We start from the raw sequence: 7,149 nt of genomic DNA, 5'->3' as shown, positions 1-7,149 counted from the left end.
CTTTAGCCTCACCCTAGTGACTACTCCTCACAGGTCTAGATTCAGTAGGCGCTGCTACTTGAGCGGGACCTGGCGCGTTGCTTTCTACGTCATCCACTACAGCTCATTCAGGATCTATTACTATATAAAATCACATTTAAGAACATCAAGAGTCATCACACTATCACAGTTTTATATATGGCATGTATAGCTAGACTCATATACGCTACGTTAGTCCTAGAATCGACTAAATCATAGTTTTGATACTAATAAAATGCAACACCCCTAACCCGTAACTGTCGCCGGTATAGGTTAAGAGGCGTTACCAAACCTATAACTCAATTCAGAACATTCATTTAACAAAAACTCAATTCAGAACATTCATTTAACAAATTAATCTCATTTCACTAACCATTAATCATTCACATTCTAATTTATTTAAAAACAATCATATTAAAGCTTTAATCATGCATTTTTCTAATATATTTAAAAACAATCATATTAAAGCTTTAATCATGCATTTAGGGCTAATTTGATAACATATTTAAAAAAATCATATTAAAGTTTTAATCGCTGGAGTTACCCTTAATTGTGGCTTACTGTTAAAGAGGGAAATCAGCCCGACCAATTGACTTGGGAATTTTTCGAGGCTGCCTTTCAAGGAAAATATGTGGGCGCTAGTTATGTGGATGCCCAAAGGAAAGAGTTCCTTAATTTGATTTAGGGGGATAAATCAGTGGCTGGATATGAGGCAAAATTCTTGCGATTAAGTCGCTATGCACGAAGCATGGTGGCAACTGAATATGAGCGCTGTGTTCATTTCGAGGATGGCATTAGAGATAGTCTATAGTTTTTGATAGCTCCACAGAGGGAGTAAGATTTTTCAACCCTAGTGGATAAGGCAAAAATTGCCGAGGATGTAAAGCGCGCTAAGCGCCAGAATCATGAAAAGGATAAAGCTAGGAACAAGAGGGATTCAGAGCCTTAAGTTCATTTATAAGGCCTAAAAAAAGGCCAGAGTTGATAGGCCAGTCAGAGTTGGGGCCCGTGTTTCTGGCACCAGACCGCAGCCCTCTGCTGATTGTAGGAAAAGCCATCAGGGCGAGTGCTGGAAACGGATTGGGGCATGCTTAAGGTGCGGATCATTAGAGCACCGAATCAGATATTGTCCACGGAGGCTCGAGCAGATGCAAGCTACTGGTATGGGTAATGTTCAGCCGCTGAGGGGCGATCAGCAGCCACCGAGAGGCCGGGGTCAGGCCAGAGGTGGAAATGGTGTGGGCCGTGGTCGTGGAGCACCGGGCAAAGGTGCTGGTCATACTGAGGCGAGGCAGCCAGCTCTAGTTTACGCTGTACATCGTCGAGAGGACGGAGATGTCCCATATGTTATAACAGCTATGTTCATTATGTATATTGTACCTTATACTGCACTAATTGATGTTGGATCTACTCACTCTTATATAACATGCACTGTGTCTGAGACTTTGGGTTTAATGGTTGAAAGTACCGTGAGTGGGGTAACTGTGTTGAGTCCACTAGGACAATCTATGAGGGTAAATAAATTGTTAGAGATGTACCTTTGGAGGTTCAAGGAACCATTTTTTTTGGTAGATTTGATGGAACTCCCTTTTGAGGAATTCGACTTAATTATGGGAATTGACTGGTTAGTTAAACATCAGGTGAACTTGGACTGTCAAATGTGATTGCTGCACTGAGGGACGAGAAATTGGTTTGTAAGGGTTGTGAGGAGTATCTAGCCTACATTGGTGTTTCAGATTCTGAGTTTTCTTTGGTTTAAAATAATAGAATAGTTAAGGACTTTCTGGATGTATTTCCTGATGAGCTACCTGGGTTGCCTCCAAACTGGGAAGTTGAGTTTAGGATTGAGCTCCTGTTTGGTACAGCTCCGGTGTCCATCGCCCCTTATAGAATGGCACCGAATGAGCTAGTGGAGCTTAAGGCTCAAATTTAAGAATTACTGGATTGAGGGTTCATCTGCCCTAGTGTGTCTCTGTGGGGAGCACCAGTTTTATTTGTGAAGAAGAAGGATGGATCCATGCGAATGTGTATCGACTACTGGCAACTGAATAAATTGACTATTAAGAATAAGTACCCTCTACCGAGGATTGATGATCTATTCGACCAGTTTCATGGAGCTTCAGTTTTCACTAAGATACATCTCCAATCTCAGTTCCATCAACTGAGGGTCAAGGAGACTGATGTTTATAAGATAGCGTTTAGGACTTATTATGGTCATTACGAGTTCTTAGTGATGCCGTTTGGACTGACGAATACACCAGTAGCCTTTATGGACCTAATGAACTGAGTGTTCCAACCTTAATTGGGTTGGTTCATAGTGTTGTTTATAGATGATATTCTAATGTTTTCAAAAATCGAATATGAACATGATGCACATGTCCGAGATGTTCTGCAAATTTTGAGTGAGAAACAACTGTATGCCAAATTCAGTAAGTGTGAATTCTGGTTACGAGAGGTAACATTTCTGGTCATGTGGTATTTGCGGAAGGGAAAGAGTTTACCCTCAGAAAATTAAAGCTGTTTTGGATTGGAAGCCGCCTAAGACAGTATCTGAGATTCGAAGTTTTCTAGAACTGGCAGGGTATTATAGACATTTTGTTGAGGGGTTTTCATTGATTGCTGCACCTCTGACTAAACTATTGCGTAAGGGTGTGCCGTTTAAATGGATTGATGTATAGTAAGAGAGTTTCAAGAAACTTAAGAAAGTTTTGACTGAGCCCTTGTCTTAATACAGCCAGATTCTGGGAAAGAATTCACTATCTATAGCGATGCATCGCATATAGGTTTGGGATGTGTGTTGATACAAGAAGGTAAGGTAGTGGCTTATGCGTCGCGTCAACTTAAGACTCATGAGGTGAATTATCTGACGCATGACATGGAGTTGGCGGCAGTGGTATTCGCACTAAAGATTTGGAGGCATTATCTATATGGTAAGAAGTGTATCATTTACATGGATCACAAGAGCCTCAAGTATCTCCTCACTCAGAATGAGTTAAATCTTAGGCAGTGTAGATGGATTGAGCTGCTAAAAGACTATGACTGTTCGATTGAATACCATCCTAGTAAGGCCAATATGGTGGCCGACGCAGTGAGCCGTAGGGCTATGACTGATCTGAGGGTGATGTTTTCTCGTCTCAATTTACTTGATGATGGTAGCTTGTTGGTCGAACTGCAAGTTAAATCGATGTAGATTGAACAGATTAAGGGAAAACAGTTAGAGGATGAGTCACTAGGTCCTCGATTCCGACAAGCTAAGAGTGGTGGTACTTCAGATTTTGGACTAAATAGCAAAGTGTAACACCACTAACCCGTATCCGTTGCCAGATTAGGGTTACGAGGCATTACTGATCAAACGCAACTCAAAACAAACAATTAAATAATTTGTACTCCATAAATCAATCACATGAATACTCTCATCTTATTTAAAATTTCAGATTATTAATCTGAAATACATATCATATACCGAGCATATATCAACCAACTCACTTATTATTTGAGTATCAAAACAATTTTATAACTAATGCTCATGTACATTTTAACAACAAATTGTGCATGCTCCATAATTACCAACAATCAATTCATATAGTTATTTAATAACTATGGTATTCGAAATTATAACTATGAATTAAACAAGTTACCTTATTTAATTAATCAGTATCATTACACTCAATAATTCATGTCATATATGTACAATTTAATAACCCAAATAAATAAGCAAAGCCAACATTACCAAAGGTCATATATAAAACCCATTTCATTTCCTTATCTATACAGCTGACACAATTCATTTGTATATATTCGTAAGCTTACAAATAACTAACGAATTTATATAGCCATACACATATACATATCAACCATAATATAAGCGCATATATATACATGTAAAAACATATAAGAACTCAACTAACATATCATGATCAAATACCAAAGCACACATCGTTTAGTCGTTAATCCAATATCCTTATATAAATCTAAGTCCCAATATGTCCGACTTACCATAACAACAAATCAAGTATCATATATATCATTAATATAGTCCATAAGTGAACACCAAATTTACCCCATGCATATATCTTGATTTTTATCTAGCTAATACTTGATATATCTTAGCTCTATTAACAACCATTATATACCATATGATCGAAACACATAACAAACTTTACAAACATCATATATCTTGGATACAGTCTCAATATAAGCTCAAACCAAGACCAAATATACATCATAACCAATTCATTCTTACCACATCCGAAATCATCAACCAACCTCAATACACAAACACATATCACAAATTCTAATCATCCATGGCACATAGCATAATAACCAAAATGGACTTAAACCATAATTAAACCAAAACCGAACTCAAGCATAGAAGTTAAGCCATTTTCACATGGCTTAAATTATACAAAACCAAAATTCAACATTTCAACTATAATCTAGCCTATACATGCCATAAGTTTGAATATTCAGCTAATAAAATACTGAAGACAATCGATAGTGTGATAGACTTTGCTGAAGATCCCTGAGCTCATAACCAACTTCCAAAATCTATAAAACAGAGGCAAACATAAACACATACAGTAAGCCATCATAGCTTAGTAAGTTATAAACAAACAAATAATTCAATATTAACATTAAATCAACTTAACTAACTAATTTATACTATCATATTCACATTTATTAACAAGATCATAATTTCATATAAAACATAACTTCCATTTACAATTTTACATGGGCCGAATATACATTACCCCATTTACACTTATTCAAGCATCATCTCAAACATTTCAAAAGCCGAATACACTTTCAAATTCACATACATTCTTTATTTATCTCATAAGTGATTTGTAACATATGTCAAGTACTTGCCTTATTTCAAGTAGGTATTATGCTAACTCATATCTGGTCATTTAGCTCGTTTTACAAATTAGATCATAACTTATCGTTGCCCAATGAACCATTCAAAATTGGATAGGACACTTGAATAATCACAAATATTGCACAATGCCAACGTCCCAGACGTGGTCTTACATGCAATCACATATCGATGCCACTATCCCAGACAGGGTCTTACTCGCACACATATATCGAAATCACATATCGATGCCAACATATAAATGTGGTCTTACTCACACACATATATTGATGCCATGGTCTTACTCGCACATCACATATTGGAATCCTATGTCATGATATATGTATCCTAGCTATTCCTAAGTTCATACGGGACTTTCAGATGTTGTATCTCGGTCGAATCGAACTCACAAACATAGTTGCCAAGCTTGTATACATTCAGCTATTATAAAAATATGTTACATATTTCATTCTAGCAATATATAGTTCGCATTTAATTAAAATTAATAACGTCTATTTGCTTATAAACTTACCTCAGACGATGTAAAACGGAACATGACAACTAGTCGACAACTTTAGGTTTCCCCCGATCCAAATCTGACTTCTTTGGTTCTAATCTAAACATATTCAAATTAAACTCATTCAAACATATTTTCATTCAATTCAGTCCAAAAACACATAAATGGGAAAATTACCATTTTACCCCTAACATTTTATGCTTTTTACAATTTAGTCCCTATTGCACAAAACACAAAATATGCAAAATCTCAATATACCCATCTTAGGTTGAATGTTCCTAGTATTCATACAAGTCCATATATTTCATTTATTTCACATTTTATGTAACACCCCTTGTAACACCCCGTACCCGAGACCGTTGCTGGAGTCAGACACGAGGGGTTCGCAGACTTAACTCACTTATTTGTTAGTCCATTTTAAAATTTCCAGACGAGCTGGCTAACTGCGTCACTGTCACCTTGAAAATCATATCTTGAGTTCCAAAACTTGAAAACCAGTTCCGTAAATTTTTTCTAAAACTAGACTCATATATCCATCTACAAATTTTTTTCTAGAATTTTTGGTCAAGCCAATTAGTACAGTTTATTAGTTAAAGTCTCCCCTGTTTTAGGGTTCGACTACACTGACCTTCATGCATTACGACTTGGATATCTCCCTGTACAGTGCTTCAATACTGATTCCGTTTATTTCTATAGAAACTAGACTCGAAAAGGAATCTGTACATATATGGCATGGCTTCTAATTATCTCTAGTTAATTTATAAAGAATTTCCAAAGTCGGAACAGGGAATCCAGAAACCGTTCTGGCCCTGTTTCGCGAAAACTTAAATATCTCATAATATACTGTTCATATGATCATTTCGTTACTTTCCTATGAAAATAGATTCATCAAGGTTCGATTACATAATTTATTCACTATTTAATTCCATTCTTAATATATTTAGTGATTTTTCACATTCACGTCACTGCTGCTATCAGCATCTATTTTTAAGGTAGACTTTACCTATTACATAGTTTCCATGATTCAACTAGCCCTTTAGCATATATAGCACAAAATATGATCATGATGAACCATTCTAATGGCTAATCGTTGCCAAACATTTCCATGCCTCTTAATGAACATATACATTCAAGATGACTATAACGTTTTTGCTCAAAACATATATAAGCCATTTTCGCATGGCTATCCAAAGTTTTACAAATCCAAAGGGGTCCATGACCCACAACAAAAAAGGTAGTCCTATACATGCCATTTCAAAGTTCAACTAAAAGTGTACCAAAAAGGGGCCTTTGATAGTGTGGGCGACTTCGACTTCAACAATCCCGAGTCCGATAGCTGACAAACCAAAATCTATAAAACAGAGAATCAAAGAAACGGAGTAAGCATTTAATGCTTAGTAAGTTTGAGCCATGAATTTAGACACAACCAAAGTATAGCATTCATGTAGCTAAACAGATAATTTCATATGCACAAATTCTCAATATCATACTTACTTCACATTACCAACCCTTATATTCATACAGAAAGATCAACTTAGCCAAAGGCCGGTAGCTCATTTATCAACAGAGCAAATACTTATTTGTAAGGGATCAACTGATTCAAAGCACATACGAAACATACCTCATCGCTGGGATTTTACGAGCGTATTAATTGAAATTATTACAGCAGATCGCTCATTCCCAAATCACATACCTTTAGAATTTAACCGGATATAACTACTCGCTCAAATGCCTTCGGGACATAGCCCGATTAGAGTAA

The sequence above is a fragment of the Gossypium arboreum genome, chromosome 11 (genome assembly GCF_025698485.1).
Source record: "Gossypium arboreum isolate Shixiya-1 chromosome 11, ASM2569848v2, whole genome shotgun sequence".
In the NCBI taxonomy this organism is placed as follows: domain Eukaryota; kingdom Viridiplantae; phylum Streptophyta; class Magnoliopsida; order Malvales; family Malvaceae; genus Gossypium; species Gossypium arboreum.
This window is presented reverse-complemented; position numbering follows the sequence as displayed.